General features: G+C 45.1%; 1 pseudogene; it reads left to right on the top strand.

Moving 5' to 3' along the window:
• The first annotated feature begins 692 nt into the window (after nt 1-692).
• On the top strand, nt 693-1,348 carry LOC142195931 (small ribosomal subunit protein RACK1 pseudogene; annotated as a pseudogene).
• The last annotated feature ends 15,075 nt before the right edge of the window (nt 1,349-16,423 follow it).

Here is a 16,423-nt window from a genome sequence, read left to right as displayed (position 1 = left end):
ATTTGTGAGCCTTCTGGGACAATAAAATGTACATTTTCACAATGCATAGCCTGTTACCTAACCTGGAGTGCTGACATTTGTATTTTAGGGTTCCCGCAGCTCATCATGATCTCTAAATATCAGCACAGCAGGTTTATGCCGAGGAAATACTGCTGGATTCAGGGATTTTATGCCAAAGAGGAAATTATTGTGACGTTTCATTCACAACTCGGTTATACCTCTGGATCTATTCCAATGAAAGATTAAATGGAGCTGGGCCAAATGCCCCTTTTAGAATCTGGTCCCCAGATAAATCTTATGATGTGCTTGTATAAATTTACATGCAAAGAAGGAATGATGTTACAAGATATTCCTGGTATCTGGTAGGTAGAGATGAGCTGGCTGGGCACTTCCTACGGGCCTGGGAGGACAAGTAACTGCATCTTGGTAAAGGTTAGAATTTTGTTAGGGATTTGGGTGGGTTGGGGTGAAGATTAGTTTCAAGTTGAACAAATCTGGTATAAACCACACCTTAAAATGGCTTAAATCATAGTGGAGAACACTCTGGGGACTCCTAGGAGTTTATCTATAAACCATAGTATAGAATACTGCCAGGGCTCCTAGGAACCTATCTATAAAACATAGTGTATAATAATGTCAGGGCTCCTAGGAACCTATCTATAAAACATAGTGTAGAACAAGTACACAGTACACAGTGCAGGAAGAATCTCACTCTGAATGGGTTTCTTGCGTTCGTTTCTCACCCAACAGCAGCAATCCCATCATTGTATCCTGCGGATGGGATAAGATGGTGAAGGTTTGGAATTTGGCTAACTGCAAACTGAAGACCAACCACATTGGCCACAGCGGCTACCTGAATACAGTCACTGTGTCCCCTGATGGGTCCCTGTGTGCTTCTGGAGGCAAGGATGGACAAGCCATGTTGTGGGATTTGAATGAGGGGAAACACTTGTACACCCTGGACAGCGGAGATATCATCAACGCTCTCTGCTTCAGTCCCAACCGCTACTGGCTGTGCGCTGCCACAGGGCCAAGCATCAAGATCTGGGATCTAGAGGGCAAGATCATTGTAGATGAACTGAAACAAGAGGAGATCAGCACAAGCAGCAAAGCTGAACCCCCACAATGTACTTCTCTGGCTTGGTCAGCAGATGGACAGACACTCTTCGCTGGATACACAGACAACTTGATCAGAGTCTGGCAAGTGACCATTGGAACCCACTAAGATATTTTCTGGAAACAGGAAAATGGAGAAATTTCAGTTGTAATGTTACCACCTGATGCTGCTTGTGCAGTATGGAGTCTTCTCTTATACCAGCCTATGACTCTAATAAAACTTGCTATAAAAATTTGCTGTCAGGGCTCCTAGGAACCTATCTATAAAACATAGTGTAGAACACTGTCAGGGCTCCTAGGATCCTATCTATAAAACATAGTGTAGAATACTGTCAGGACTCCTAGGAACCTATCTATAAAACATAGTGTAGAACACTGTCAGGGCTCCTAGGATCCTATCTATAAAACATAGTGTAGAATACTGTCAGGACTCCTAGGAACCTATCTATAAAACATAGTGTAGAACACTGTCAGGGCTCCTAGGAACCTATCTATAAAATATAGTGTATGACACTGTCAGGGCTCCTAGGAACCCATCTATAAAACATAGTGTAGAACACTGTCAGGGCTCCTAGGAACCTATCTATAAAACATAGTGTAGAACACTGTAATTAGTTCATTTTTATTAAATACTGAACATTTTGGAATATTCAGGTCAAATATAGATCATGACAAAGAGGTTCTTCCATCTCTAATTTGGGTATTCAGACACAAGGTTAGGTCATGAAGTTGAATCTTTTGCCCCAAGTGAAGGAGAAAGTGCCAGGAGAAACTATACAATTGCAAACAAATACCTGAAAAAAAGCCCAAGTAAACATAATATGGGAAATCCAAGAACACTGGACTATAAATAAAGGGTTAATATATGGCAAATACATGCAACCAAGCAGATAAAACAGAAGAATTTAAAACAATGTATGCCCACAGGCAGGAAAGCTGCTTGCTGTCTGTGAATAATATCCGCTGAAACCGCTTACTTAGTAACAAAATAGTGAACTGCAAATTAGCTAGAAGGGAGACACCTAGTGGCACGAACTTTACTCAGGTTTTTCAGGCAGAAAGCAGCCACATGTTTAATTTAAGGGCGTTACATGTTGGTCCAGAATTACCTGTTATATTAAAGGAGACTTGAGGGGTCTGAAAAAGAAGTGGCCATTTAAGTCTGTATGTGCACAGTGGGGACAGACTTGGGGACTTTTGGAGACAATTTTCTCCAATGCTCTCCGTCCTGCAATACAGAGATGAGTAAATTATGATATTTTTTTTTTTTACACATGGTCCATGGATCTGTGGGGAAAAACAGCAATGTGAATTGCAGCTTGTATAGGTCTGTCTGCTGTCCAGGTGCAGTCACATAGACACACTGAGAGCACATGGATGAAAAATACAGATATGTGAGTAAGTGCTTAATGGGGGCATGGGGGGGGGGAGATTTATGAAGACTAAGGCTATCAACACCAGTCTATATATAGTCTGTGCTGGCGAAGGGTTTACCTCACACATACCTCCCAACTTTTGAAGAACAGAAAGAGGGACAAAATGTGCGGCGCTACGCGCGCTGCAGCAAATTTAGCACAGCCCACTTTTATGTTGACTCCGCCCATTCTCATTTTTTTTCCATGTACCCCCACACAGTATAATCCTCCTACAGTCACCCGTACATTATATGTCCCCACATTATATTGTTCCTTTCCAACTGCTCTACAGTATTAAGTCCCTCTACTGGTGCCCCAGTTTAACCTGGGGGAAACTAGAGGGGACATGAAAGAAGCAGACATTAAACCGTAGGAGTAGCTGGATGGTGACATTAAACTGAGGGCAACTAGAGGCAGACAGGTCCCCCTACAGCTACCTCCACGGTTTAATGCCCCCTCCAGTTGTCCCCAGTTTAATGTCCCCAGTTTAAGTGCCCCCCTTCATCTTCCCCCAGTTTCATCTCCACCACCAATTCTCCCCCAGTTTAATATCCCCTTCATCTGCTCCATTTTATGTCCCCCTCCATCTGCCCCCAGTTTCATGCCCCCCCTACATCTGCCCCTAGTTTCATCTTCCTCCAGTTTATTATCCCCCTTCACCTGCCCCCAGTTTCATGTCCCCCCTCCATCTTCCCCCATTTTCATGCCCCCCCTCATCTCTGCCCCCAGTATAATGTTCCCCTTCCATCTCTGCCCCTAGGTTACTGAGAGACACACACACATAGAGACACACACAGAGACACAGACACACACACAGAGACACACACACACAGAGACACACACACACACACACTCTCCACCCTGCATCTCACATTCCCCTCCCCTCTCAGTACCTTTAGGCGGCAAATCTCTTCATCTTCTGGCTGGCACACTAAGACACGCCTCCCTATTCACGTGACGTCTGACGTCACACACAGGTCCTTCAGATTACAGTAGTACAAGCTTTCCCCCGATCACTCACCGCTTTTATCGCTGTTATGAGAGCGGGGAGTGATCAGAGGAAAGTTTGTTAAGTAAAACACTAAAGGTACAAAGTGGGACATGTAGGGAGCTGCGCGGGACTGCGGGACAGGAGAATAAAAGCGAGACTTTCCCGCTAAGTGCGGGACAGTTGGGAGTTATGCTAACATGACGAGGTTCAGTCTTTGTTTCTGTAAAACAGGGGTATAGCTAGGGGTTCAGCATGGGAAAGGGGGGCAAACATATCTAAAAGGGCCCCCAAATCAGGCATAGCCATATTGTGACCATAAAGTGACCGTATAGCGGTATATACCAGCTCTACACAGGACTCTGCAGACCATTTAGGTGAATACAGTACAAGAACAATGTAGTGCCTTACGACTCACGTCTCTGACTAATCCTTCACATTTCCTTTCTCTTCCCTTTGGACGGCCATGACCACTTCTTCCAGCTGTGACTTGTCTCTGTAAAGATTTTGGCATAGAAATCTTTGGCTCTTCACTTTTCCAGACACCTGTCACACATTATCCTCACCTACATAAAGTCCCCATAATGCCGCTACCCTTATATAAAAATTCCCTGCACGCCCGAGTGCCTTTTTTGTTATTGATCTAGACCTTCTTTATAAATTATACCCCCTTTTACTAAAGCCCCTTAATACTGCTTATATTAGTTATGCTCCCTTTTTGTTGCTAAAGGTGATTCCTTCGCAAAAAGTTGTAACAGCACAGTTTTTGTTTTTGTGAAAGAGCGATGTCATAAGTCAGGGAGTCACCATTGAGGTCACTGCCGCTGCTCAATGGAAATAATCAGGGCGTCTGCCTCCTGGTGCGTAAGGCGCAGGATAATGATGTCATTCCGCAGATGTCTTAGGGCAACACGTAGGCCACAGGCCTACTTACTAGTAAAAAAGGAAGCGAGAGGCTTCCTCCTCTACCATGCACTTTGGCTTCCTCCTCTACCATGCACTTTGGTGTCAGGCAGACACTGATGCAGTTAATGTGTAACTTATGCTGCGGCGGCCATGAAGTGAGTGGGTAAGATCCCAACGCGTCTGATAGCTGCACCTTTGTTTATCCAGCAACCAAATGGTGACTGGGGATCCTAATGTACCATAGTCCATACCTAGTCCTTGCATGGGTTAGGGCGTTTGCCAGATGTGACAATTATACAATTATGCCTCATGTATGAACCCTTGGTCCAGTGCACCCTGGAGCCTAAGGACACAAGGTACAGGCTGCAATGTAAGTCTGAGGTTTGCAGTCATCTAATAGTTAAATGACTTTACACAATAATACATTTCTACTTGGTTCTAAGCCAAAGAAATGTAACATTTTTTTCTATCATTAAGAATAGTAGTAGTATAACGGGAACAATTCTGCGGTTTTCCCGGAGTCTTCAGAATACAAATGTGGATGTTATTTCATGGCTGCGTGGCTATCTGAGTGCTGGGAAGATAAGCACAAAATGCCTTTTTTTCTACCTCTCGCTGAACTTCCTTTATTGCATGTCGGATCCACAATGCAGTGTTCATACTGTAAAGAGTAAAAACTTTATTTTCTTCCATTTTCCCAGAGTTGATTTTATTTTTGTCTTTAACATTGCTGCACTGCCCCCTGGTGCTTACTTTGAAAACTTCCATCTTTGGAGTGTTGTTTCATTCACAACATTTGGTTACAGTTAGAGGTGGTCACTGACGGGGGCGTAACTACCGGGGTAGCTGCTGCCACAGGGCCCGGGACATTAGGGGACACGGTGGGCCCCTAATGTGTTTTTTCTCTTTTTAATAGGCCATTACCTGATGGAATAACCCCAGCAGGTAAGAGGCCATATATACTTATGGAGTCCTGTTCCTGCTCACGGCTGCCTGTGCTTCTTCTGCAGATGCGGCTTATTTTCAGACCCTAGAGTATAATGATCGCAGGCCCAGAGGAGGTGACTGAACATAAAAAAAAAACAGAGTTATTCACCTCCCATGGGCTTTGGCACACTCCTTGCGGTCTTCAGGCTACTTTTGCAATGTAGCCCACGTCAGGGCCGAAAGCAGCAGGGAGTGTGCAGGAGAGGGAAGTGCTACTGGTTTTTATGTTTGTCACTTCCACTGGGTCTCTGATCATTATACTCTGGGTTCTGAAAATAGGGAATAATACTGTTTGGACGGGCAGCTATAGGACATTATACTGTGTTCTGGGTCTGTTATGGGACATTATACTATATGGAGGGGCCACTATGGGACATTATACTGTGTGGAGGGGCCACTATGGGACATTATACTATATAGAGGGGCCACCATGGGACATTATACTGTGTGGAGGGGCCACTATGGGACATTATACTGTGTCTAGGGGCCACTATGGGACATTATACTGTATGGAGGGGCCACTATGGGACATTATACTGTATGGAGGGGTCACTATGGGACATAATACTGTGTGCAGGGGTCACTATGGGTCATTATACTGTGTGGAGGGGCCACTATGGGACATAATACTGTGTGCAGGGGCCACTATGGGACATTATACTGTGTGGAGGGGCCACTATGGGACATTATACTATGTGGAGGAGCCACTATGGGACATTATACTGTGTGCAGGGGCCACTATGGGACATTATACTGTGTGCAGGGGCCGCTATGGGACATTATACTGTGTGGAGGGGCTACTATGGGACATTATACTGTGTGGAGGGGCTACTATGGGACATTATACTGTGTGGAGGGGCCACTATGGGACATTATACTATGTGGAGGAGCCACTATGGGACATTATACTGTGTGCAGGGGCCACTATGGGACATTATACTGTGTGAAGGGGCCACTATGGGACATTATACTGTGTGCAGGGGCCACTATGGGACATTATACTGTGTGAAGGGACTCCTATGGATGTTATACAGTATGGAGGGGCCTCTAAGTACATTATACTGTGTGCAGGGGTTGTTATGGGACATTATACCTTGCAAAGGAGCCACTATGGGATATTATAGTGTGTGTAAATGGGACATTATACTATGTTGAAATCAGGAAAAGGGGTGCTATGCCATGGGGGGGGGGACCCAAGTCAAAAGTTTGCTGGAGGGCCAGTCTTTTCTATTTACACCCCTTATTCAGAGGACACTGGTCCCAAAAGAAGAAGCTGTTTGTGGTAGATCTAGGACATGATATGGCTGAAAAAAAAAACATTTGTCCTTAATTCATGGGAGACCAAGGTCCTAAGAGAGGTCAGTCATTTAGTGTAGGGACCCACCTAACAGAGGTCGCCTTGACGGGCCAGGTGGGCTTATAGTTACAGATTCATCAAAATGTAAAAAGTACCAAGAACCTCCTATCCATGCTCATATAAACACTGCAGCTTATTCATAGAGCTGATCGCGGGGGTCACAGACAGGTGCCCTTGACCCCAGTACCTGTCTGGATTTGCCGGATTCTGACACTAGCTCTGATTATGGGATTTTCTCAGGGTATGCTTTGGTTGCAGATTTCTTTCTCCCTCTTTCACTGTAGTGTGACTCTATTATGGCAGGACTTTTACAAGGTGGTATTTTCACATGAGCGGTATAGTTTCTGAGATATGCATCTACCATTAGGCAAAGAGCAGGCTGTATTATAAAGCTAAGTAACTTCCATGACATTCAGAGTAACAGTACTGGATCCTGCCAGAAGAGGGCGCCATCACTCTCCTGCATGGAACACAAAAGTATATTACAGGAATGAGAACTCTAAGGTAAATAGTAACAATAACGGGAAAGAAGTGGACTATACGCAATATGCAGTGGCATAACTAAAATCTTTTGGACCCTTGCAAACTTTTGTCCGATGCCCCCTCCACCCTTCCAACAGCAAATTCTTCATAGTGATGGTTACAGGTCAACACACAATATAATATGCTCCACAGTGGCCCCATACCAGTGGAGAACGTAGCCCCTCTGCTGCCTGAAGCGGACAATAAAAAGACGACTACCCCTCACTACCCCTCAGACTGAAGAGCTACTGTGGAGTATATAATACTGCGTGGGGGCAGGGGTGAACCTAGGGTTTGTGCTGCCTGAGGCGGACGTCAGAAAGCTGCCCCCCCCCCCCAAGGAGGGGGCGGGGCCGAGCAGAGGGGGCAGGGCCGAGCGGAGGGGGCGGGGCCAAGTGGAGAGGGCGGAGCGGAGAGAGCATCGTTAGCGGGCAGGGAGCAGGCAGGGAGAGGACCAACTCTCTGCTAAGCATGAGGGGCGGCCGCTGGAGCAGCGCTGTGTCCACAGGGCCGCCCCAATCCACCGCTCGCTTCCCATGCCGGGCTGCCGAGACAGTGACGCTAAGCCAGTCCAGGACAGCCTGCCTGAAGTGGTCGCCTCATGGGAGGTGCTGCGCTGCGTGGGGGCCACTGTGTGGAACATATAATACTGTGTGTGGGCCACTGTGGGGAGTATACTATACTGTATGGGACCACACAGTGGCCCCCACCCAGTATTACATGCTCCACAGTGGCCCCAACTCAGTATTATATGCTCCCAGCAGTTCCCTTCCACTTTGGTGCTATTATTACACTCCAGGGTTTCCTCGGACCCCAGAATACAATGTTTGGAGGCCCTGGGAAGGTGATTAAAAATAACACACTCATAATTACCTTGCCTCACCTCTCCTGGGCATTCTTCGCTCTGTCCTGCTGTCTTCAGTGTCTTTGACCCTCTACAGACGTCACTGCTGAGACATATCATTACACCGCCATGCCCCATCACAGGCCTCAGTCACATGACAGAAGAGCGCCGGAGAGGATGCTGAGCACAGGAGAGGTGAGTATTAAATATTTATTATTTCTAGTCACCTCCCCTGGGCTAGCAGCTATTGGAAAGGGGCCCGGCGATATGCTAGGGACCCTTTACATTAACAGTATGTACAGCGGTTGTGCAATCAGGCTTGTACGACTGCTATCATAGTCACCAAGGCTGGCCCCATATCACGCTGGCCCAGTCGCAGGGGTTATCCTTGCAGATGTTGTCCTTGGCAGGATTCAAACCCAGGACTGCAAGGCTGCAGTGCTAACCACTGAGCCACCGTGTTGCCCCTGCTACAGTTACAACTTGTGGTCTGGCAAACTGTTGTGCACCTTCTCTCCCCTGAATCCCAAATGCTGACACTAAACAGACATACCTCTCTTGGACACAGAATAGACCTACAATGTGAATAGAGGGCAAATAGGACCCAGAACCATGTTCGGTTCCTATTAAAATGGCCGTAGGCAGATGGGAGAATGACATAGAATCCTAGGCCTCTTGCAGACGACCGTGGCATAGCTCAGTGAGCTAGTTCAGTGGGGTTATCCTGGGTAGCACACTGACCCATTCATTTCTATCGGCCCACGTACACGACCGTGTATTAAAAGGATCAATGTGCGGGTCAACAGTCCAGGCCAAAAACTCAGGGCAAAACCTATTCCTGTCTGGTTTTGTTGCTGTGCTTTCGTGGCACCGATTCATTGAATGAATTTGGCCACAGAAGCATGGGATGTCCGTGCACTGCCCAATCTTATTGCAACTAGACGTCACCGTTACGGCTCCCTAAGGCTCACAATTTGACTCCGTTCACTAACATTAGTGAAAGACTCACAAGGTGATATGGCAATCTTTGGTCGCATAGCGGTAATTGTGAGCAAAATCGACATGTAGCCCTAACCTAAAAATCACCCTGTTGTTCGATTTTGCAGAATTCACCAGTCCCCCGAGTTACTCTCCACATTCAATGCTCTTTCCTCTTCCATTACGAATTACTTTACCAGATTGTCATCACTTCTATGGCCACTAGATGTCACTATAATGTTACGTATTCACATTCACCAGCCAAGTCCCCAAATCATTGAGCCTTCATTCACACTGTTTTGGAGTCTCCTTAAGAGACCCTGTCACAGATGCCGCCAAAAATTGACGTAGAGAAAAGTACTGCACAAAACCTGCCGACACTGGTAATCGCGTTTTTAGTGGGCGGTCCCTCCATTCTTCTTGTCCCACTACAGAGAACATGCCACAAGTGTGAACCTAGCATTAATGTGCCAAACCTTTATGTACAAAATTGTATCTAGACACAGAAATAGCAATTTTATCGGAAGGGTCTGGCTGCTGAGATCCGGCTTCATTAATAGAACAATGGAGTGAGTGACACCGTGCGCAGACCCCTACTCATCTCATATCCCTATAGGCACATTTACTATGAAGCATTATATCAGGTGGGCTAGAGACAAAATTCAACGTGCCCCAGAGTCTGTGTAGCAGCGCCTGTAACATGGTGCAGAAAACTGCACAGCCTTGGGGTGGTGAAAGGTCATCTTTAATACTATACTGTGTACACCCAGAGTATAATAATTGGAGATCCTGAAAGTAACCGCTTTTTAATGCGTATAGGTTTCTGTTTGGGGGGTCCCAAGCACCAACTATCAGCTATCCCTATGCTCTGACACTATCACAGCACAGGGATAGTAAAAATAAATTGGCTTTTCTGTGATAGTGGGGCCACCGCCTTATAATAGCAGTGGTGGTCCACTATTTTCTATCCCTGTGCTCTGACACTATGATATCACAGCACAGGGATAGTTAAAAAAAAAAAAGACGTTTCTGAGATGAGTGCGACCACCGCTGATAATATTGGTGATGGTGCCACTATCATCTACTCGTATCAGTCATTTTAGATAAATTTGTTCGCTTTCATCAAAAACAGAAAAATTAGTAATATTCGGCTTGAATCCAGTTCATTACAAACCAATTCTCACATCTCTAGTTATACACGTTCCACACGAAAGACTATGCGGCTCCATCCACTGTCTATGGGACTGCCTGAGCCAAGAGAAGGAATGTAATGGTAAGTGCGCCACTCAATTCAGGTAGGGAAATGGGACTCCTGTTCTTGTGCTCCTGGGGTCCCAATATCAGCATAAGGGATAACATTAAAATTTGTGCCAAACTTGTGCCATCCCCACAGCACCATGGTGCCATCTCTTTGTTGTATTTAAACTATAGAGTCATCCCAATAACCTGCAGGTAGCGGTATATACTATACAAGTTCATGGCCATATAATGTGTGCACCGACTATTACAGACTATGGATGAAGTGTTGGCACGCTCACTCGCACTCGCTCTACCAAAGTGCATTTAATGGAGATTTTCTACAGGGAGAGCGATACTTCAAAGAGAAATATAGCAACACAACCCACGTCGGAGCATTGACAATAAAAGCAGAGGTCACGTGATGCCTTAATCCGGTCCTGTAACAGGTGCCCTATATAGAAAACCCAGGTCACTATCCATCCTCTCTTTCATGTTTACACACAATAGCGCCTTTGTTAGGGAGAGAAGGGAATGCTGGGTAACGTGGTGTCCCCATTCAATTCATTCCTTCTGAGTTTTGGATAGTTTTCTCAGACGCAGAAAGTTCTTGAAAGACGTTATTTATGTGTTTGAGAAGTTGATATTTCATTATTGTACTACTTCTTGTTACCGTGATGTATTGGTTAACGTCTTCTGCCAATATCTGATTTAGTAAATAATTCAATTTCCAGGAATGTAACAATTTGGGTCATATTTTATTACAATTCTGTGTGTTACTCTGTTATTCCTCCTGGAAATTATGAATAAATTGGGTGTTACCAATGAGGGGGGTCCCTACACATTCTCAGACTGTCCAGTAAGTGTTGACAGTGCCAGACTATATAGGAACCCCTTTACGGGGAATGGTAACAGGGTATTTATACATTTCCTACAGGGATAACAGAGGAACAACACATTGTAGAATTATGAAAAAATCCTCCATGTGTTTTATTTCATAGATGAATACATGTATTTACTGGAACACGGAGGTCGGGAGACCTAACATATCCTATTTAAAGGTACCATCCAGTAGGAAATTGTGACTCTGATGTTTGCCACGTTCAGTCTTCTTATAGACTTGCCCAGGATTGAATTAATTTTCAATAGAGAGCAAACTGTAACTACAACTCCCAGCATGCTCTGACTGCTGCAGGCTATCGGGCCTGCTAAGACTTGTGTGAGTGTGTGTCTACCTCCACCCCAGTCCAGGCCCGTTTTAACACAATGGTGGACCCAGTGAAATTATCCCCCATAACCACTTATATATAAACATTCCTTACTAGCACAAATCATAATGCCCCCTATATTGTATAATGCCCCCTACATAGTATAATGCCCCCTACATTGTATAATGCCCTCTACATAGTATAATACCCCCTACATTGTATAATGCCCTCTACATTGTATAATGCCCCCTACATTGTATAAAGCTCCCTACATAGTATAATGCCCTCTACATAGTATAATGCCCTTTATATAGTATAATGCCCCCTATATAATATAATGCCCCCTACATTGTATAAAGCTCCCTACATAGTATAATGCCCTCTACATAGTATAATGCCCTCTACATAGTATAATGCCCGCTACATAGTATAATGCCCCCTACGTAGTATAATGCCCCCTACGTAGTATAATGCCCCCTGCATAGTATAACGCCTCCTTAGTGACCCTATGCAATATAAGGCCCCTCAATGGCCCATCACTCAGTAAAATTCCCCTGCAGTGGCCCCATATAATACAATGGCCCATCACGCATTAACCTGTCCCCATCTGTGGATATGAGATTTCACTCGGCAGTCTGGATTATTTTAATAGGATGAAATGGAGGACTGAAGATATATTTAGAAGTTCCTGGGTTCTTGGAGGGTCACATCAGACCTACTTGTACCACCTGCAGGTTTCCAGCTCTGAGATCTCCAGGGCTTGTAGTTTAGAGTTGGGGTCAGATTTTGCCTCAAAATGGAAATACATTTTATATATCTATTAATAATATAATATATAACCTATAATATACCACTAGTGTAAATGGCACAAAGTAGGGGCTCCATTACAGATTCTGCTTTGGGGCCCGGGAGCTTCAAGTTTGGCCATTGTCTATGGGGGGGGGGGTCTCCTGTTCAGGGCCTTTGTCAAGGGTTAGCGCAGCTACAAAGAGTACCTCTAAGACTAGGCTTACAATAGCGTTGGGGTAAACCCAATACGTAAAAAAAGTGGTTACCGCAAAACCCCTGGACATCATTGACTATAATGGGATGAACCAGGTTTCTGTTCAAAATGGGCAGAGAGAAAAGTCCTGCTTCCACATATTTCAAGTGTAATCAGGGTCGGAGTCTGCAAACCGTCACCCAACACCCACCCTACCCATGCAGCCCATTGATTTCTTTCGTAGCTGTGTAATTCTAGATTCATCCTTTGGTGGTGCTGCAGTGCAATTCAAAATGTGTTGCTGTGTAGATTGCAGATTCCTGGGATCCCCCCCCCCCCCCCCTGGGATTGTCTAAAGAGGATAACCGCTTAGTGCCAGATCCCTGAAACCTATGCTTTGTTGATCTGACTGTGTTCACACTAAGTGCCGTGTCTTCATTCAGTATATATGCCCAATGTGCTTATAGGTTATAATGGGCTAGAGCCATACCAGAATGCCTTTGGGTTTGTGTAGACATAAATACCGACACTGAAAGCAAGGCATAGCCTGTGTAATAAAGCAAATCTCCGGAAGATGGAGCTTAATAACAAACGCAACTCATGAGTGCTCCAGATGGCCAATTGTTGTGACTCTTATATCCTCCTGTCAGGGTAAATAGTTTACCCCATTCTTAATTTATGTCTAAGTGTATTACTACTGCCCCCTACAGACTGTATATAAAGCAATAAATAGCCTTTATCCCTCTTACAGAAAGGGACTCAACTGTAGAATGTTCCTCTGGGTAAAAGGCCGAGCCGCATAGGGTAGGCGTTACTGACTGTAGCAGCGGGGTATGGAGTCTCCCCTTGTCCTTCCCTTAATCCCCCCCTTTTTTCTGACCAGTTCCCTTGATCGGTAAAGGGAGCTTTTCTAGACCGGATCTCCTCTATGATAGGTGACCTTGTTCCCCCTCTAATTTGGGCTGGTATAAGTGGTAGGTCCGGTGGGGATTTAGGGCTTGCACGCGCCCACCCCATTTCTTTTTCCGGCTCCTCAGCAGAGAGTTTACCTCCCTCCCATTTCTATGATCCGCTTGACAGTATGATTTGTTGGTGACAATATGGATGCATATCTTTAAGTCACAGCTGGCGGTACAGTTTGGATATTTCGGGAGTGACTTGTCCGCAGGGATACCAGTGGCCGGCATACCGCTTCACACCCACTGTTCAGATGTTGGAAATATTATGGAAGATTTAATAAAAACACCATCCCTAAAAGAGTTAAAATTGCTATGTGTTTCCCCTTCCCTCCCCTGGTGTTTACAACCAGTACACCCTGGGCAAACAGTCAATTTGCTGCCGGCCCAGGCGGAGATAGTTGGCACCTTCCTTAGCACTCAGCACCAGGGGCAACTGCTCCTGAGCACCCCATAGCCACAAGTCTGTTCCTTAGACACCCTTTGTGTAACCAGCCTCTGGTGTAGACAGAGCGCCATCCAAGTGTCCGCTGCCATAGGCTTGAGTCATAACCTCTAGGTCTTCTCTATAGTGTATCTATCCAAATATAAGACCAGAGACCCATAGAAGAGGAAGTGGGAACTATAAGGATGACTGCAGTGTGTAACCGGAGGATGAGGATAATGAATATCACATTAATACACATACAATAACACCTCCAATAGACTGGAACAGACAATATTTGGATGCACGGCTGAGCTCTAGTCTCCTTCTGAATTATACATGGATTCGAAATGTTCAGTCCCTGTATGAAGCAGAGCTGGATTGTCCTGAAGATGATCAAGACACCCAGACCCAGGAATGAAGAGGACATAGTGGTAAGACGTAGTAGTTACATCTAGACCCTAGTGGACCAAAAAGGTACCCATACTCCAGTATTATAAATGTCACATGATAGGTGGGGGCACATTTGCTGATTTTACTTTCAGTTTAATAAACCTCAAATTCCTGAACCACAATGGAACTTCTCAACCAAGAACTTCTTCAGGATTTTCTCAACCATGAACTTTAGGATATCTCAACCAAGAACTTCTTCAGGATGTTCTCAATCAAGAACTTCTTCAGGAATTCTCAACCACATACATGAATCGTTATTACTGCTTATAGCAGGCAGTTGTCAATGGACTTGCATGTAGAGGTTAGACCACACTTGTCAACTCTCCCGAAACATCCAAAAGTCTCCCGCAGAAGGGGGAGACCAATGAATTGGGCCCTACTTGAAGATGATACAAACACACAGGCAAGCAAACATAGGAGATGGACTTTAACAAAGTTACTTACTAGTTACTTACAAAGTCTTATTAGAGGCAACTGGCTTAGTGGTTACAGAAACTAATAAGAGGCATGTAGCTTGGTGGTTACAAAGTCTAACAAGAAGAAACTAGATGGGGCTACAAAGTGTAACAAGAGGCGATTGGCTTGTGGTTACAGAGTGTTACAAGAGGCAGCCGACTTGGTGGTTACAGAGTGTTACAAGAGGCAGCCGACTTGGTGGTTACAGAGTGTTACAAGAAGCAGCCGACTTGGTGGTTACAGAGTGTTACAAGAAGCAGCCGACTTGGTGGTTACAGAGTGTTACAAGAGGCAGCCGACTTGGTGGTTACAGAGTGTTACAAGAGGCAGCTGACTTGGTGGTTACAGGGTGTTACACAGGCAGCCGACTTGGTGGTTACAGAGTGTTACAAGAGGCAGCCGACTTGGTGGTTACAGAGTGTTACAAGAGGCAGCTGACTTGGAGGTTTCAGAGTGTTACAAGAGGCAGCCGACTTGGTGGTTACAGAGTCTCTCAATGAAAGCACTTCTTACAGAACAGGGTACTTTTTCAGTCTCTGTATTACACAGTCTCCTGCGGAACTGCATCCAAAAGACACTAAGTAGTTGGACAGGGTCTCCCATAGATCCATAATCACACTTACACCCACTACACAGTTTAGCAGCTTTAGAGTCAGTCTTGGTTGCAGTCTGCCCTATTGTGTCTTGAGTACATGTCTACAATCGTATGGGCTGTCCCATGATAAACAACCCTGGAGAGGATCGCCAACTTGTGATGTTTACTCGCCCCAGGTCCTGTCTAACTACTGCTACAATGCACATACAGTATTCACAGACCTCCTGAACTTTTTCACATTTTGTCACCTTACAACCACAACTTAAATGTATTTTCTTGAGATTTTAAGGGATAACCAACACAAAGTATCTGATAATTGTGAATAGGATGGAAAATATAAGATACGAAATTGTAATCAAATGAAAATCAAATACTCTGGGATCTCGTCATTCCCCAGATTATATTAACTGAAGGTGCAGGAGAGGTGGTGAGAACTAATAAAAACTCATCCTCACCTCCTGTCACCTCTCCTGGGCTCCTTATCTGCATCTGGTATTTGTTCCTGGGCATCTTGTGGCCCTCTGGGTGAACGTCAGTGGTTTTCATGGGGAACCAATGAGGCCTGTGATTGAGTTTCAGTGATTATATGGGGTACGTTGACGTCATGATGCAAGCCACACATGACCACTGGTTCCCCAGGGGTACTGATATCACCCAGTAGGCTGGAAAATGCTAAAAGATGCTCTGGCAATGAACACAAGGCACCACAACAGGGTCCTGGAAATGCTAAGGAGTGAAACACAGCTAAAAATCACTGCGTAAAAAATCCCCCAAAAAACGGGCTGGAAAACAAAAGTAGGTTGTAAGTAGTCTGTTGCATCTCTTGTAGCTCCAATCACTTGCTAAGGGGATTTCAGGATAAAATGAGATCTATCTGAAGTTTGACCCTTAGGGGCCCAACCATTCATCAGAATGTAGGGGCAGCAGTGCATCCTTCCTCTGCTTTATAGAGGTTTTTTTCCTCCTTTTTATGAATTGTTTTACCCTAAGTAAAGTTTTG

Source organism: Leptodactylus fuscus, chromosome 2 (genome assembly GCF_031893055.1).
Source record: "Leptodactylus fuscus isolate aLepFus1 chromosome 2, aLepFus1.hap2, whole genome shotgun sequence".
Classification (NCBI taxonomy): Eukaryota; Metazoa; Chordata; class Amphibia; order Anura; family Leptodactylidae; genus Leptodactylus; species Leptodactylus fuscus.
This window is presented reverse-complemented; position numbering and strand designations above follow the sequence as displayed.